General features: G+C 45.4%; 1 long non-coding RNA gene across 1 annotated transcript in view; it reads left to right on the top strand.

The window, feature by feature from the left end:
• LOC133474163 (uncharacterized) overlaps positions 1 to 17,032 on the top strand; it is a 171,012-nt gene that overhangs the window by 134,987 nt on the left and 18,993 nt on the right. The window contains exons 3-4 of the long non-coding RNA XR_009787377.1: positions 13,884 to 13,999; positions 16,844 to 16,919. This is a non-coding gene — a long non-coding RNA (uncharacterized LOC133474163). The remainder of the gene's footprint in view (positions 1 to 13,883; positions 14,000 to 16,843; positions 16,920 to 17,032) is intronic.

The raw sequence follows: 17,032 nt of genomic DNA, 5'->3' as shown, positions 1-17,032 counted from the left end.
TTGGATGGCAGCATATGTTTCTCCATAACCTGTATGTACCTTTCAGCCTTAATGGTGCCTTCACAGATGTGTAAGTTACCCATGCATTTCTTTTCCTCTTTGGCCCGGAGGACATGACGTCCACAATATCCAAAAACAATTTGAAATGTAGACTCGTCGGACGACAGAACACTTTTTCACTTTGCATCAGTCCATCTTAGATGAGCTCGGGCCCAGAGAAGCCGGCGGCGTTTCTGGGTGTTGTTGATAAATGGCTTTTGCTTTGCATAGTAGAGTTTCAAGTTGCACTTACAGATGTAGTGCCAAACTTTATTTACTGACATAGGTTTTCTGAAGTATTCCTGAGCCCATGTGGTAATATCCTTTACAGATTGATGTCAGTTTTTGATGCAGTGCCGCCTGAGGGATCGAAGGTCACGGGCATTCACTGTTGGTTTTCGGCCTTGTCCCTAACATGCAGTAATTTCTCTATATTCTGTGAACCTTTTGATGATATTATGGACCGTAGATGATGAAATCCCTAAATTCCTTGCAATTATACGTTGAGGGAGTCACTGATGGTGTAGTGGTACACTCGCCTGACTTTGTTGCAGGCAGCATGGGTTCAGTTCCCACTCAGTGACGGTGTGAATGGGAGTGCAAATGGTTGTCCGTGTCTATATATGTGCCCTGTGACTGACTGGCGACAAGTTCAGGGTGTAGTCCGCCTTTCGCCCAAAGTCAACTGGGATAGGCTCCAGCGTCCCGCGACCCTAACCATGATAAGCGGTGTTGAAAATGGATGGATGGATATACGTTGAGGATCATTGTCCTTAATATGTTCGACTATTTTCTCACGCACTTGCCCCATCTTTGCTTGTGAATGACTGAGCAATTCAGAGAAGCTCCTTTTATACTCAATCATCGCACCCACTTAGCCTGTTCACCTGTATGATGTTCCAAACAGGTGTTTGATGAGCATTCCCCATTTTTTTAGTCTTTTTTGCCACCTGTCCCAGCTTTTTGTTGCAGCCATAAAATTCTAAGTTAATGATTATTTGCTAAAAACAATCAAGTTTATCAGTTTGAACATTAAATATCTTGTCTTTGTAGTGTATTCAATTAAATATAGGTTGAGCAGGATTTGCAAATCATTGTATTCTATTTTTATTTATGTTTAACACAACGTCCCAACTTCATTGTAATTGGGGTTGTACAATTCATATCAAGTAAAAGTGGAGTTTAAACAATAATTAAAAGGACTGTTATAGAAGACAGTGTTTACATGCCTCGATTTGTGCTACTTTTTTGATTAGCAACAAAGTTCAAATGGGCTCAGGAGATAACTTGTTAATGACCATGTGTGAATGAACATGTCTATGAACTGAGAAAATAACAGTTAATACTTGTTTTTTCATGATGGGGAAAAAGGAGGTGGGCAGCATGGCGCATAAAGTGGTTAGCTTGTCTGCCTTGCAGTTCTAAGATTTCAGGTTCAAATCTCAGCCCTCTTGTGTGGAGTTTGCATGTTCTCAGCATTCTTGCATGAATAATCCAGCTTCCCCGCACATTCCAAATACATGCACTCATTTAAGACCCTAAATTGTCCATAGATGCGAATGTGAGTATAAATAGTTTTTGCCTATACAGTATGTCACCTGCGATTAGTTAGCGACCAGTTCACAGTGTATCCCGCCTCTCGCCCAAAATCAGCTGGGACATTTCTCACTCACCCACAACCAATGTGGAAGCTCTATCGAAAAGGCCTGGATGGAAACAAAAGAATCTACTGTGTTGGAGAGAGATTTATTTTTTCTTGTAACTTAGAGGAACTAAATTCAGGAAATTCAATGTGTAGATGCTTTGTTTTTTAAGAATTTTCCCCAAATTGCGAGTTGGTATTTTTGGGTATTTTTCATCATCATACATTCTGAATTGTCCCGCTTTCCAGTTTTCTAGAAATCACCAGCAATGCCCCACTCCCTACTTTCTCCTGTTATTATAACATACTACTACAATATTTAAAAAGATGCACACCGCCACTCGGAAAGATATTCAGTAGTTCATGCGGTCTATTGTGTTGCTGTGTGATGCCAATTTACAGCATTTTGGTGAAGCTGGGGTACAGAGACTTTTATTTGTAGGTCTCACCACAGTCAAATTTATTCTTGGAACCCGTGTGTTCATTATTATCATGCTGACAAATGAATGACCTTATGGCGGTCTCAGCATGCCCAGAAAGTCACAGATTTTTGAAAATGTGTGTACTTAGTTGGAATTGTATGTATTTTTGACTCCCTAAAACTCACTCAGTAGTGCCCCGTGGAAAGTTAGAAAACATCGCCAGACACCAGTTTGGTTTGAAGCAGCCATTTTGGGGTGAATTTCTTCACTGTACTTGTACTTCAACAAACTCCGACTAGTAAATTTGCCCAAACGAGCCCCGATTGGACGCACGTTTTCTAGACAGGTGGGTGACACTAAGTTGCCAAGCCTTTTTGCCTGCGCCATCTACTGCGGATGGAGCACGCTAAAGTTTGATGATCATTTTGAAGTTTCTCAGGATGTGAGAAAAACATGACCAACAGTTGCACCAATCAACACAAAATTGAGTGGACATGTTTATCATAACAGGACGCATCAGAAATGTAAGAGGAAGTGAACTATTTTGGTTTGAAACAGGCTTTTTGGGGCAAATTTTTTGACAAGCTTGAAATGAGTCCCATTCAGAAGCAGTTATCCAGCAAAAGATGGACCCCACTTTTTTTTCCTTTGCCAACTAATGTGGGTGGAGCACGGTGTCAAAGTTTGATAATCATTTCAGGGATTTGAAAAAGACGATGCGAGGACCCATTCGTTGCAGCTTGCAGCTTGAATTACTATTATTATTATTTACTCGACATTAAAATGCGTCATTGACAAGTGTCATTTCTTTGCGCCACATTCCATGTCTGAAATTCCCGCTTCCAGCTTGGCTGGAACATAGCTGGAATCCCTCCTGCTGCTCTGTCTTTCCTGTCTAGTTGTGCTTGAGAAGTCCAAGCTTGGGATGTGTGCTTCTGCTTCACATCCAGGTCGTGTTGCCCTTGCTGCAAGCCCGGAGGCAACATGACCAGCAGCAACAGCAGCAGCAGCATAGTACAGTGTTCATCCTCAGCCTCCCCTGTTGTCATAGCTGTTGTCTGGTCCCACTTGGCTCACGGCCCTCGGCACTTCCCTTGACCACCTGACTCCCTCTGCGTGTGTGTGTGTGTGTGTGTCCGTGTGTGTGTGTGTGTAGGTGTTCTCTGTGTGCAAAAAATATGCTAACAAACAGCAAAGTCGAGCACGCTTAGCGGCACAGGCAGCTCACATTTGTAATGCTCAACAAAACTATTCTGACTGCATTTTGGTTTTGATACATGCTGATCAAGGGAATCGAACCTGCGGTGCTTTGGATGCAGGCCACATTTTTCAACTTCAGCTGATTTTGAAGCCTAAACGATGACATTACCTTTCCCTTCAAAATGCTAAAAATGCTGATCTGAAATTTTTTTATAAAGGATAACCTTTGACTTTGATTTTGCAAACTACTTATTTTACAAGTGAATGTATTTTTAAACTTGACAAACCCTCCAGTTAAAGCACACCAAAATTGAACTCTTTTTATTTTATTATTTTATTATTTTGTACAATTTATGCACTAAATTTAGTATAAGATTTACCTTTAAAATCCTAACTTTCTACATAAGTCACGCCCAAGTCGAAATGTTTGGATTTTTTTTTTTGCATGATTTTGTACAGTTAATGCACAAAATGTAGCGCAAAACGTACCTTTCAAACCTCGTCTTCAATTAAATCGTGCCAAAGTTTTGTTGCTTTTGTTCTTAGTCGGCTTGTGTATTATTATTATTGTTCTAAACTTTGTTGGAAATGCACTAAATATTGTACACTAATTACCTTTCAAACCTTACATCAATTAAATCGTGCCAAAACTCAGTTTTGAAGAAAATGTAATTGGAAGTCGACTTGACCAGCATGTCGTGGCCCTTCTTTTTTACTGGATAATATGCCGCGAGTGAGTCTATGACGCTCATAGAGGCCTGATCTAAATGGCGGGTGATGGTGGGTGTGCATTTGGCACATATGCAGACTCCCGCCTCGTAAATCCCTCCTCGTCAGTGATGAGCACTGCGCCCGATGACTTATGGAGGACAGGGGCATCCAGTTTAAGAGGGCCTCTCGTAAACGGCAGCCCAGCGGCGCTGTCAATTTTCATGTTTCATCGTCTCTTAGCGGGCGTGGGTGCGAAGTTATATCGCCATCTCGGAATCTCGTTAAAGAGCCTCTGGAATGAATTCATCCCATCGACTCCATTGTTATAAAGTGACTTCCAACAGTAAATAAGGATGTATGTTTACTCTCTCTCTGTGTCATGGATATTCAATCTTTAGTGATTAGACAAAGCAGGAGTGTGCGGTTATAGGGTTGATCTTATTTTTTTTTTTTGATTTTGAACAAATAATGTACTAAGTTTAGTCGAAAATGCACAAAATGTGGCCGAAAATTTACCCTTCAATCCTTAACTCTCCAATTTAATCCTACCAAATTATATCATATTTGTTATTAAGTAAGCTTTTGTACAGTGAATCCACTAAATTTAAATATAAATATTTTGGGTGAATGTTTCCTGAAAATCAGTATCGCGAAAAAAAAACCATCAAAGAATTACGGTCTTGGTTGCTCGGCAAACTGTGGTTTCACAAGACTTGATATTGTCTCAACTGATGTCCAAAAATGCTAGTGTTTTTTTTTTTTTGTTATTTAATATGATTTAATTTAAAAAAACTTCCATTTCAACCATAAACTTTGCAATTAAATCATTCCAAAATCTACTGGTAGTTTTTTGCTATTATTATAGTTTTGTCCAAGTAATTTATACATTTTTTTTAAAAACACTAGGGTTTTGTGCAACTTATGCACTAATTTATTGTAAAATGCATGGACTTAAGTTTTAACTCTACTATTAAATCACACCTAATTATAGTTGTGTGCGTGTGTACGCTGTCATCAAGGATGGTGATTTGAACCCTCCAAAATTGTGTGCAACTTCAATGTGATAGGTTACCTGACCATGTTACACAAAAGCTGATGAATAAGCAAACCACACATGCCGTTAACCATTTGTGGTTTATTTTTCAGTATTAAATCTAAATGACAATACAGTTGTGTGTGTGTGAGGCCACTCGCAATAAGCTGAGCTCATCTGTCCTGCATGTGCGTCCATCAGCCTGCGATGACAGGCGTGAAGATGAATGTGTTATTGTGTTATTGTCATCCGTGTGACAGGCTTCAAAGAGCACCCGGTCGGCATTGCACACTTCAGCTCCTTTGCGAGCCATTCGTATGCTGTCTTCATTAAGTAGCCCTGTGAGTCATTAGCGAGCGCCTTGCTGCGTGTTAACATGCGCGTCGGTGCTTTCCGTGAGGCCTCCATTGTGTCGAGGCTGAGCGTGTTCCGGTAAGCGACACTCGGAGGACTGACTCACCTTAGAGAGGGCGGGGGCTTGGAGCTTGGAGGGGGGAAGCCGGCTAAGTCAGAGTGCGTCATCACTGAAACAAAGAAATTGCTCAGGCGCTAATAAAATTGCATTTGCAAAATGCAGCAAGAGGTAGAGACGTGTAAGAAATGACAAACATACACACTACTGTTCAACAGTTTGGGGTCACTTAGAAATGTCCTTATTTTTGAAAGAAAAGCACTTTTTTAATGGCATTAAATGAATCACCACCTTATCATGGTGGAGGGGTTTGTGTGTCCCAATGATCCTAGGAGCTAAGTTGTCTGGGGCTTCACGCCCCTGGTAGGGTCACCCATGGCTAACAGGTCCTAGGTGAGGGACCAGACAAAGCACGGCTAAAAGACCCCTATGATGAAAACTATTAATGGATCTAGGTTTCCCTTTCCCGGACGCGGGTCCCCTCTGGAGGTGGGGCTCGAAGGCGAGCGCCTGTTGGCCGGGCCTGCACCCAGGGGGCCCGGCCGGGCACAGCCCGAAAGGGTAACGCGGGACCCCCTTCCCTTGGGCTCACCACCTGTGGGAGGGACCATATGGGTCGGGTGCAGTGCGAGCTGGGTGGTGGCCGAAGGCAGGGACCATGGCGATCCAATCCCCGGCTACAGAAACTGGCTCTAGGGCCTTGGAATGCCACCTCTCTGGCAGGGAAGGAGCCGAGCTGGTGTGTGAGGTTGAGACTAGATCTAGTCAGACTTGCCTCGACACACAGCTTGGGCTCTGGTACTCGTCGTCTCGAGAGGGGTTGGACTCTCTTCCACTCTGGAGTTGCCCACGGTGAGAGGCGCCGAGCAGGTGTGGGTATACTTATTGCCCCCCGGCTCGGCGCCTGTACGTTGGGGTTCACCCCGGTGGACGAGAGGATAGCCTCCCTCCGCCTTCGGGTGGGGGTATGGGTCCTGACTATTATTTGTGCCGATGCAACGAACAGCAGTTCAGAGTACCCACCCTTTTTGGAGTCCTTGGAGTGGGTGCTGGAGAGCGCTCCCGCTGGGGACGCCATTGTTCTGCTGAGGGACTTCAATGCTCTCGTGGGCAATGACAGTGAGACCTGGAAGGGCTTGATTGGGAGGAACGGCCCCCCCGATCAGAACCCGAGCGGTGTTATGTTATTGGACTTCTGTGCTCATCACGGATTCTCCATAACGAACACCATGTTCAAGCATAAGGGTGTCCACACGTGCACTTGGCACCAGGACACCCTAGGTCGCAGTTCGATGATCGACTTTGTGGTCATGTCATCGGACTTGCGGCCACATGTCTTGGACACTCGGGTGAAAAGAGGGGCGGCGCTGTCAACTGATCACCACCTGGTGGTGAGTTGGCTCCGATGTTGGGGGAAGATGCCGGTCCGACGTGGCAGGCCCAAACGTATTGTGAGGGTCTGCTGGTAACGTCTGGCAGAATGTTTCAACTCCCACTTCTGATAGAACTTTGCTCATGTTCCGGGGCAGGCGGGGGACATCGAGTCCGAGTGGACCATGTTCCGCGTCTCCATTGCTGAGGCGGCCAACCGGCGCTGTGGCCGTAAGGTGGTCGGTGCCTGTCGTGGCGGCAATCCCCGAACCCGTTGGTCGACACCAACGGTGAGGGATGCCGTCAAGCTGAAGGAGTCCTATCGGGCCTTTTAGGCCTGTGGGACTCCTGAGGCAGCTGATGGGTACCGTTTGGCCAAGCGGAATGCAGCTTTGGTGGTCACTGAAGCAAAAACTCGGGTATGGGAGGGGTTCGAGGAAATTCTGGTCCACAATCCGGCGTCTCAGGAGGGGGGAGCAGTGCACCATCAACACTGTGTATAGTGGGGATGGGGCGCTGCTGACCTCGACTCGGGACGTTGTGAGCCGGTGGGGAGAATACTTTGAAGACCTCCTCAATTTCACCGACACGCCTTCCCATGAAGAAGCAGAGTCTGGGTTCTCTGAGGCAGGCTCTCCTATCTCTGGGGTTGAGGTCACCAAGGTGGTTAAAAAGCTCCTTGATGGCAAGGCCCCGGAGGTGGATGAGATTCGCCCAGAGTTCCTAAAGGCTCTGGATGTTGTGGGGCTGTCCTGGTTGACATGCCTCTGCAACATTGCGTGGACATCGGGGACACTGCCTCTGGATTGGCAGACTGGGGTGGTTCTTTTTAAGAAGGGGGACCGGAGAGGAGGGTCCATCGGGAAGTTGAATCTCAGATTCAGGAGGAGCAGTGTGGTTTTCGTCCTGGCCGTGGAACAGTGGACCAGCTCTACACCCTCGGCAGAGTCCTCGAGGGTGCATGGGAGTTCTCCCAACCAGTTTACATGTGTTTTGTGGACTTGGAGAAGGCGTTCGACCGTGTCCCTCGGGGGGGGGGTCCTGTGGGAGTATGGTGGACCGAACCCCTGATACGGGCTGTTCGGTCCCTGTACGACCGGAGTCAGAGTTTGGTCCGCATATCCGGCAGTAAGTCGGACTCGTTTCCGGTGAGGGTTGGACTCTGCCAAGGCTGCCCTTTGTCACAGATTCTGTTCATAACTTTAATGGACACAATTTCAAGGCGCAGCCGAGGCGTAGAGTGGATCAGGTTTGGTGGCCTCAGTATTGCTTCTCTGATTTTTGCAGATGATGTGGTTCTGTTGGCTTCATCAAGCCGTGATCTCCAACTGTCACTGGAGCAGTTCGCAGCCCAGTGTGAAGCGGGTGCGATGAGAATCAGCACCTCCAAATCTGAGACCATAGTCCTCAGTCGGAAAAGGGTGGCGTGCCCTCTCCAGGTTGGGGATGAGATCCTGCCCCAAGTAGAGGAGTTCAAGTATCTTGGGGTCTTGTTCACGAGTGAGGGAAGAATGGAACGGGAGATCGACAGGTGGATCGGTGCAGCGTCTGCAGTGATGCGGACTTTGTGACGATCCGTTGTGGTGAAGAAGGAGCTAAGCCGAAAGTCGAAGCTCTCGATTTACCGGTCGATCTACGTTCCTACCCTCACCTATGGTCACAAGCTGTTGGTCCTGACCGAAAGAACAAGATCCCGGATAGAAGCGGCCAAAATGAGTTTCCTCCGCAGGGTGTCCGGGCCCTCCCTTAGAGATAGGGTGAGAAGCTCGGTCATCCGGGAGGAGCTGGATGAAGTGGCTGGGGAGAGGGAAGTCTGGGCGTCCCTGCTAAAGCTACTGACCCCGCGACCGACCTCGGATAAGCGGTAGAAAATGGATGGATGGAAATACAGTGTAGAGTACTGTTATTGTGGTAACAAGCATGTTTTTGGAATGTAAGAGGGAGCCTGACTACCCGGAAAACTCCACACAAGCACAATCAAGTCAAAGCCAAAAGCTAAGCAGCGCTGCAGTGTTAGCACAGATTAACGTAAAATAACAATGTTGCCACCCTTAACATCTGATAAGCGGCATATACGCAAATGTTCAGCTAAATTGTCGGCATGGGGATGGGAGACAGGGGCTTTGTGTTTCCCGATGTCATTGCCACATCCTTAACACTAACTGACAAAGTGTAATTCGGCTTGCTGATCAATTTCCACTTCCACGAGTGAAAATGCAAACCACTTGCTTTTGGAGGTGGGGGTGGATACATGCTTAAATTACCAAGGGGGGCTTCACATCAGAGCCATTCATTTGCAATCTGGACACAGACGGGTGAAACACCACATTAAAGGCAACATGTAAGCAGAGCTGCACTGTCATTTGTTAGATGCACAGATTTGCATTCAAAGTAAACCAAACAAATTCAACTCCTAAGTCAAGGTACCACTGTACTTGATTGCTTGTGTTGTGACAACGCGGTGGGGGTGGTGACGCCTTTATGTTTAGCGATGTGTCCGCTGCGTGCACCCCATGCACTGAGTGTAATTCGGCAGTTTGGTGATGAAGCGCTGCCTCCACGAATGAAAATCAGAATCCTCTTTATGCAATCCATGTTGTCCTAATGTGGCTTTGCACGTGCGTCACAGTTCTAAGTCACTTTTGATAGATTTAAGGCTATAAGTGCAGCCACCCATAGCGCCACCCCAAGTCGTCATGGTAACAAAACTGTACTCGCCATTGGCCTAGCAGTAGGTGGGATGGGATTATTATTGACGACAAATAATATATCTTTGGTCTCTGTATGCCAACGACCTATGGTGACATACAGAATAATTAAATACTCCTCTACTGTACGTATGAGTTTTTAAAAAAATGTTTGAATTCACATCAGGAGTTCTGACTCAAGCTGCGGTTGGCCGTTTACAGTGGGTTAGTTCAGTGTGAGTGTCTACGCCATGCTCCTTGCGAGTGTTTTCATTTTGTATTTGTGTGTTGGTGCACTTGCTAGTCAAAGTATCACTGCATATAAAGGCTGGAAACACTGAGTACAAATTGTCCTGTTATCTTAAGGGCGTCCATTTTAATGTGGACTCTTAAGTATCAAAATGCCTCTCGGCGCTCTATACGCGTACAATGGTGCGCATTGTCGCTCGTGCAGGACCAACAAGACCCGCTGTGTGTATGCGCGTGTGTGTTGCGGGCCATTTCCTCTCGTTGATGCTCTCTCTTGGCACGTGTGATATTTACAAAAATGTTATGCCTTGACAACCCTCAATTAAACATGTCATAACAAAGGCCATCCGAAAGCGAGACAGGAAGGAAGAGGCGCTCCAATGGATGATGTCAGCTTGGCGGCAGAGAGAAAAAGCATGTAAACAGCTGTTCTTGGCTCATCATTGACGGCAAGGGGGTTTATGGGGGGGTATCAAACATGTTTATCGCAGTGTGCCCGAGTGCAGTGTGTGTGTTTGACCTGTTTAATTGGCGCCTTTGCAGTTCAACAAGACCATCACGCAACTCGGCTAAACAAATGTGTTGACAGTTTGGGGATAGCAGCAGTTGGGTTGTTTTAAACCAAACACTTCCATTAGAGCGATCTCTTATGAACTATAATGTTTGTCTTCAATGGCTGTAAATCTGCCGAAGCGCACACTTTAAAGTGGGTCCACCGAAACGAAGAACGCGGGGGCAACCGACGATCCATGTATGAATTATTACAACGTGGTAAACGAGAGCTTTTTCGGACTCGGCGTAGAGGTTGAGGCAAAAAAACAAGCTCAACCGGGTACACTGTCGAAGTCAGCGTGCCTGTTTGTTTTTGCTCGTCTAGATCTCTGGATGCTCTGTTTGCCAACGGGGGCAGGGCCATGTGGATGTTGTAAATTACAAGGCGGGTTTGAATCGTCTGTAAGTGCATCTCTAACCTGGGGCAGTAATGCGTCACAAATATTGTGCTATTTAGAATTATAAAAAGTGTTTCAGTTGGCAGATCTCTCTTACTGCGACTTTCTGTCGAAGTCCTACTTTCCTTTCAGCTATTGTGGAGACATTGAATGAAATAGATGCAACACGTGATTTCAATAAAAACGTTTTTTATTATTTCTTTTTTTTCAATTGGGGTTTTCTGCTTTTTTTTATGGAAAAAGAGATATTGAATAAACTCTGACAAATTGGGACATTAAACACCAGAAAATTTGATTTCAATGGAAAAATTTGGAGGGGTTACTAAGGGAAAAAAAAATCTACTGTTCCATATAGAAAGAGAGAAAAGAAATTAGCTTGATTGCCAAAATTGGGACATTAAACACCAGGAAGTATTTTTCAGAGCAATAATAACAATAATATTTTTGACTTTTTTTTTCAGCATTTTTTTAATTATTAATTTTTGATAGATATTGAATAAGCTTGCTTTACAAATTGTGACCTTAAACACCAGAAAGTGTGGACATATATGACACAAAGCGCAAGTTTAGAAAGATTTTTATTTTAGCATTTTCTTTTGATTATGTCACAAGAGGAGGCATATTTCTATTTGTTTTATTGTTGATGTTTTTCTAAGCAAGGAAAAGTTTCATCTCCAGGACACCACCTCTTCCCATCAATCATATGTGACCATCCATGGATAGGGGGTCAGCCAACTGCAATGTCTGATTCCCAAATATGATTCAGCTTGCAGATGACATGACCCCCCCCCCCCCCCCCCCCCCCCCCTTAAATGGCATTTAGCACGGGCTGGCATGGCGGTAATTGAAAATGTCAGTAAAAAGTGCTTAGGAGAAATTCCAGCAGGATTATCGCCCCAGTAACATGGGCAGACAGAGGGCTCGTCTCTGGGGAGAGCACAAAGGACTTGTCTCCATATCATAAAACCTGCTCTGTTCCCAATGCAGGGAGGGGAGTCGCAGAGTAACATCTTGTTTTTTCTTTTTTTTTTTTTTCTTTTTTTTTTGAGTGTGTCCATGTATGTATGTGTCTGTGTTGGAGGGGGGTGGGAGGTTCAGGGTTGGATGGGGGTCCTCTCTTTTTTTTTTTTGCCACTGTTGTGGGTGCATCATATAAAAGAAGATATACAAGCGATTCACATGCAAATGTGCAGGGTGATTTAGAAAAACGGGGGAGGGAGAGAGGGGGAGATGTGCTATTGAAAGCCATTGGAGGGAAGAAGGTGGTGGACATTAAGCAAAGGGGGGTACGAGGTGGCTGAAACAGAGAGACATTTGTGTAATCTGGCTTTATGTATCACCACTTGTGAATAATAACATGAAGAACGGGGGGAAAAAAGGAGACTTACCTCATCTGCCGGCTCGAGCCAAGGCGTAAATAAAAGAGCGCGACAATGGAATGACTATTAGCCGGGCCTCAGCGCTCAAGCTCGATCAGCGCCCATTCTTCGGAGGCACTGGCAAGAAGATTAATGTTTTGTTAAATATCAGTGTGGGAGCTTGTGAAGAAGAAGAGGAGGAGGGAGGGAAGAAGAAGGGTTGCTTAGTGGGCCTTCGGAACTTAGTCAGCCAATGTGTAATTATGCTTCTGTTGCTACGCATGCATCCCACACTCAAGTGACAGCACAGGGTTGTTATGGTATCACATGCTCGTATTTGTCCACAGGATTATGGGTAATGTTGCGTGGAGACATTTTTAACATGTGGTCCGATGCAATATACAGAACAGGACCTCCCCTAAGGGTTCTTCGAGGCTAGTAATAGTAAGACTTTTTATAAAGACTCAACGAGCCGACCGGTCCCATCATAAGGATCCATAGCATAACGTGCCAGGCTCCAAAAAGTTTTGCCTTTCTCTGTTTCTATTTCACTTGTGCTTTTATTGTATTTAAGGATAGACTTGCATAGTTTGCAAGTGACTGTGCTACTGGTCCCATTTTTGGTCAAATATTTCCACACGCTTGTAGCATACGTCAGCTGTATACACTGATGTTTGTGTCGTAAAGCGACACAAGTGTCATTTTTAGTGTTGTGATGTTGGTTGGTGTTGGTGTACCCTACAACTTCTATTCTGAATGAAATTCTCGTTGGCACACAGTTGTTGTCCGTGCATTATTGGACATAATATTTTGTCAACAAAGATGGAGCTTCACTTTGTGCCACTGCCCTCGTTCCTCACCACCAGTCCTGCGTTATTATGAATCCCACCCGAGTGTTAGTTAGTTATGGTTAGGGTTGGGCTAGTGATAGTGTGGGTGAGGTTAAATAGTGTTAGAATGGGTTGGGGTTGGTGGGATTTATAACAACATCGCCACACTGAAGTCAGATACTTCTTTTCTCGCCTGGAAGAAGGAGAGCATGTCCTACCCGGATATAGCAGCCAATCATATTGCAGTGACGCGTCATTTGCATCGTTTATCTAGGCGTGTCGTGCCTAGAAACTATGTGGGAATCGTAACAATGCTGCAGTGATGCAATTCCTGCAGCCAGTCATGTTGCAGCAGAGCAGTTGAACCCCTAGTGACCAGTCCGTGGGGGTACACCTGCCTCGCGCACCAAACTCAGCTGGGATATGCCATGGCTCAGCAGCGATCTTGAAAACATGTACATGTTGTTCCATGTCATGTACATGGAAGCACGGTCACATCCGTCCGTGAGAAGCGGAACGTTTGTCCCGGTTCCAATCGGTTCTCAATTCTCAATGTCCAACCCTAGTCACGTCAAAGTCAAATGCAAAGCTGAGCTCCAATCCATGCTTTTGCTAACATTATGAGGACTTGGGTAAAATTCAGATTTGGGGTTCACAATATCACTGCCCCTGGTCGTCATGGTAACGCAAACCCGCACACATGATGGCACAACCCTCAGTCGATGGGGTTGGGTTGAGGAGTGGCTCATTTGCATGAGACCAAACCGATTCCCCATACTGGCTTTTCATACAGGAATGTTGGAAATGGCTAATAAGTATAAACTAGTGAAAAATATGACAAAGATTTCAACAAGACCATTTGAATGGACTCAATGAAATACAACCGCTGCCAAATTAGCACCGCAGCTAGTAGCTAGACCTCACGTCAGTAGCATAAGGTTAGCATTTTGGGTAAAGAGCTAATGTCATTATTTTACAGATGACACAAGTCCATCCGGGAGGATCTCAGAGTAGAGCCGTTGCTCCTCCACATCAAGAGGAGCCAGATGAGGTGGCTGGGGCATCTGATTCGGATGCCTCCCGGACGCCTCCCTGGTGAGGTGTTACGGGCATGTCCCACCGGGAGGACACCCCGGGGACGACCCAGGACACACTGGAGAGACTACGTCCTTCGGCTGGCCTGGGAACGCCTCGGGATTCCCCCGGAAGAGTTGGATGAAGTGACTGGGGAGAGGGAAGTCTGGGCGTCCCTGCTAAAGCTACTGCCCCCGCGACCCGACCCGGATAAGCGGTAGAAAATGGACGGATGGATGGACAAGTCCATTTCTGAAGTTACCTTCGACCAGACTCAAAGTGTACCTGTTTACTTGCTGCCAGGAACGTGTATATTTTGTGCTGTGATTGGCCAGTCTGCATATTTCGAGATGTGGCTTAGCGAAAGATAAACAAATTTGACATTGCATCCATTTAACACTAGACTAGAAAGATTTGGGAGGTAGCAAAACCAATTTTGAGGGCGATTTTGACATAAACGAAGTAAACAAATTAATGAGGGTCTTACTTCTGGCCAAATAAGTCTGTTTCTGACTTAATGATATTTATACAGTTCGTGTGCATTTTGTGTGTGCATCCATGTGTGCATGCATCCGTGTGTGCACGTGTGTTTACGTAAAACATGAGTAGACGTCCTCCCCCCGTGTCGGTAACAGGAGTGGGTGGGTTGCTTTAACCACAATATTACGCAGCATCATAAATCTAAGACCCCTTATAGCATTTATGTCTCTGGCCCTGTGATCCTTGCTGATAGGCATGTCTGGACACCGCCGCCCTCCCTGCAGGGCCTCTGGAGAGGCAAAAGGTCAAGGGGGGGTTGCGTTCTGAGGTGGTGGGAGCGGGGGGTCACATGACAGTATGGCTGACAGGTTGGCTGGCTAAGGGGATAGGTGACACGGTGGCACGGACAGTGGGCGACAAGGTGATGGCGATGGAGGTGACAGAAAAGTGACCAGGTGGGGAAGATGAGGGTGAGTGACGGCATCGGACACCACCGAAGGCTCTGTTCGTCCCTCCATCTTGTCTCACCGTCATCCTTCCGCTAACCATTCCGACCTCGTACGTCGTCACAACGGCCCACGACCTGACAGGGACAGACAGCGAGCGTAAAACATGCTTTGTGTGCCCAACATGGCTGTCTCTGTGTTTTTCTGTTTACTTCCATGCACTCGTCTAACACAGCCAGCATGCATATCAGCCACACTCTTGTGGTACGTTTGAGAGACTGGGGGAAATTGGAAATACCCAGGTGTGACCAAAATATTATTAATTAAACAAGTGTACATAAATGTAATAAATAAATAATTATAAAAATGTTTTATATATGTATATACATACACACACACACACACACACACATCCATTTTCAACACCGCTTATCCTGGTTAGGGTCGCGGGGTGCCGGAGCCTATCCCAGCTGACTTCGGGCGAAAGGCGGACTACACCCTGAACTGGTCGCCAGTCAGTCGCAGGGCACATATAGACACGGAGAACCATTCGCACTCACATTCACACCGTCACTGAGTGGGAACTGAACCCACACTGCCCGTACCAAAGTAAGGCGAGTGTACCACTTAACCATCTCTCTCTCTGTCTCTCTCTCTCTCTCTCTCTCTCTCTCTCTCTCTCTCTCTCTCTCTCTCTCTCTCTCTCGCTCTCTCTCTCTCTCTCTCTCTCTCTCTCTCTCTCTATACACAGTGGGTACGGAAAGTATTCAGACCCCCTTAAATTTGTCACACTTTTTTATATTGCAGCCACTTGCTAAAATAATTTAAGTTAATTTTTTCCACAATGTTCACACAGCACTCCATATTGACAGACAAAAAACAGAATTGTTGAAATTTTTGCAAATTTAGATTTTATAACTTTATTACGACAACAGTTTCAAACATTTTATGTTGCAATGTATACTGGAAGCCATGTGGCTTCTGTTACAAAATATTTTGTAAAATTTTGATGTCATTGTGCATTGCCACTGTGGCAATCTAATTTCCTAATTTCTCAGGGATGCATTAAGTAGCTGTGTCTGTCTGCCTGTCTTATAAATATGAACCTAAACAAAATGGTAATTACAAAGAAAAAGAAAAACACATCAAAATAAATATGAATGCAATACATACAATAAATGAGTATACATACATACATAAATAAATAAATACTGCTTAGCACGATCGCCTCACAGTTCACAGGTTGTGGGTTCGTAGCCGGGCTCTGGTCTTCCTGTGTGGAGATTGTATGTTCTCCCTATGTCTGCGTAGGTATTCTGTGGGTACTCTCGTTTCCTCAACCATTCCAAAACATGCACGTATGTTCAGTTCTGAAGGCTCTAAATTGTCCTTAGGTGTGAATGTGAGTGTGAATGCATGTTTGTCTATATGTGCCCTGCAATTGTCTGTTGCCCAATCCAGGATGGACCCCGCCTCTCGCCCGAAGTCAGCCAGCATAGGCTCCAGCTCACCTGTGACCCTAGTGAAGATAAGTACTATAGAAGATGGAAGGATGGAATGAAATATTAATATTCACTAAACATGTTCTGTGGTGTAGCTTTGGCCTGGAAGAACTAATTACAATTTAGGTCAGAGTAAAAACTTATGACAGTATGACAGTATTATAATTAATGAATACAAACTGTCCACAAATTCATTCAGAAATGCGGAAAAAGCGTTCTTTTGTTGTTGTTGTAATTTTGTACTATTCCGCTAAAATTGTTCCTATGGCAACATCCACATCCACTTGTGGCTAATGTTTGCCCACTCGTTGACAATGACCAGCAAGTGGAACCTTTTTAATGACTTCCGACTCCAGTGACTACATTCTTTCTATATGTGTGTGACTATACATGTGTTTGACTGTCTTCCTGTGTTCTCTCTCATCTCTAACTCACAGGCATTAAGCGGCGAAGCGTTCCCGAGGTGTGTGTGGGGGGCGCTGCAAGAGAACCACGCTGGGGAGGAAATGAAAGGTTCTCCCCTCATTTCATACACCAGCAACCTCACACTCTGACTAAGCAAGCCGGCTTGAATGAGCGTGTGTGTGTTTATGTGTACATAGAGCGAGTGTTCACACGCTGTTTGG

The sequence above is a fragment of the Phyllopteryx taeniolatus genome, chromosome 2 (genome assembly GCF_024500385.1).
Source record: "Phyllopteryx taeniolatus isolate TA_2022b chromosome 2, UOR_Ptae_1.2, whole genome shotgun sequence".
Taxonomy (NCBI): domain Eukaryota; kingdom Metazoa; phylum Chordata; class Actinopteri; order Syngnathiformes; family Syngnathidae; genus Phyllopteryx; species Phyllopteryx taeniolatus.
The sequence above is the reverse complement of the archived record's forward strand: the minus strand, read 5'-3'. Positions and strand labels throughout refer to the sequence as shown.